Raw genomic sequence first — 2,190 nt, 5'->3', positions numbered from 1 at the left:
AATTTAAAATTCTACACCTCTTCACAAAACCCTTAAGTATTTACACAATTCGTTCTGCCATCTTAAAGGTGTGAGTTATCTTCTTAAATTTCATTTTACTTTACGATCATGTAGTTTTTTTATGTACCCGGACGCCACTACCGAATACGGTCATTCTGCATTTATGGTGCTATATAGTCGAGTTTAAATTCAGAAAAGCTCTAGCAAAAATTATTTTCGATACGAAAGTCACTAAAACACTTTTTAAACCAGTGCTATATTTGTCCAGACTTTTTTCTTATTTAAAACAAGAACATATAAACATATAGAACATATAAAGACAAAATTATTTCAATTTAGTAAGAATTACCAGAAAGCGCCAATAAAACCGATGTAACTTGATCACTAAATATTATGTTGTTATAAACTTTTGACACATACCTTTGAATGTTGCCACTTACTAAAAAATATATGCCTTTGTCAATACTAATGGCAATATTAAACCTATTAAGTGCTTCAAACTAATAAATTAGGGATTACTTTACTTTACTCGTACTTTAAACACTTTCACTTATGATGTTTTCAATAGGTAAATCTGGATTCAATATAGATTTACTCTAGATCTGTCAAATTTTGTGACCCAATTGAACATTTTAAGAATAATCTAACATTTTTGTAATCGTATTAGTAGACATTTGCTCTTTTGCCCAATAACATATATGAATCAATAACTTACAGTTTGTCGGTCATATCATACGAAACAGCTGTTAATTTCAGGGTAATCTTGCTACTCTGGCAAAATATCTAGAGTGTTATAAATTCATCTCGAGTGTTATACATTTTGCCCCAGTTTTACCAATCAAAAATGAAAATGCACTGAAAGTGCATTAAAAGAGCATGTCGATTGAAAAAATTACTCCAGATTTAACAAACGAAAAAGCCATTTATTTGATCATAGAATTTGTATGGAGAAGCACAGTATATTATACACTTTATGTATACTTTACGTATATAAGAAAAAAATAAAAATTTATAATGTTAAAGTTTCATATTTCAACATTTAAGAATCTTTTAACTGAGAAATTTTAAAGCCCCGTTTGCTAATCTGCGTGGCGCCTGTGTTTTAAATCTCACCTAATTAAAATTAAATAAATAAAAAATTATCTGATAAGATTTCTATATATACAATTATATTTTTATTTTGCACAAATGCATTTAATACTATTAAAAAAAAAGTAAAAATATTAGAAATATTTTGTCAGTCTGACAAAATCTCATCGCATTCATTCATAAAAACTGCTGCATAGTTTCTGATGACGACTTTGAATTAATTCCAATTTATTAAATAATAATTTTTATTTAAACATTTAATTATGTGAATTAATTTTCAAGTGCAAAATATTACAATATCTGCTAAAAATAACAAAAATAAAAAAAAAAAACAAAAAATAAAGATAAGAAATCATAAAAGGTGGCGTTAATGAGAATCGTTAATATTTAAAAACGTTCACAAGTTGACGATGGACGGGCGATGACGAGGAAATTTTTGCGTTTTTATCACAACAATCAACAAATTTTGTTAAATAAACTAGCTTTGCAGATAATGGCATGCGACTTCGCATTTATATGAATATTAATTATAACAATAATGTATTGAAACAAAACCGATTACATAGAGATATGAAAACAACTTCAAAACTTGATGGATTATTATAAAAGTAAAAGTGTTTGATGCACTTCACTAATTCCAAGCAGTATTAAACTTATTCCGATAATAGGAGGGGAAACCGACTTTTTAATTAACAACTCTTTAATATATATATATATATATTCTCTTTAGATATATATTTCTCTAGAGAGCAATAGTATACCAAGAATACATATAAATCTACCAAATATGTGACATTTGTCATCTTTATATCGGAGTATTTCTGTTTTAATTTTTTGTATATATTTAAATCACTTGTAACAAGGTTCTAACCTAATTAATTGCAAAAACCTAATAATATTATAAATATATATTCAGTCAAACTTCCATAACTCGAACTCCAAAGAAATGGTTCGACTTATGGAGACTTCGAGTTAGAGATTTTTTTTATTTTTTTTTAATTTCTAAAAGAAACTAGAATTACATTTTAAGATGTTTATTTATTTGCAATCAAAAAAAGCACAAAAGTTATAGTGAAGTAAAATATTCAAAAATTAAGGTTT

Source organism: Teleopsis dalmanni, chromosome 1 (genome assembly GCF_002237135.1).
Source record: "Teleopsis dalmanni isolate 2A chromosome 1, ASM223713v2, whole genome shotgun sequence".
Lineage (NCBI taxonomy): Eukaryota > Metazoa > Arthropoda > Insecta > Diptera > Diopsidae > Teleopsis > Teleopsis dalmanni.
This window is presented reverse-complemented; position numbering follows the sequence as displayed.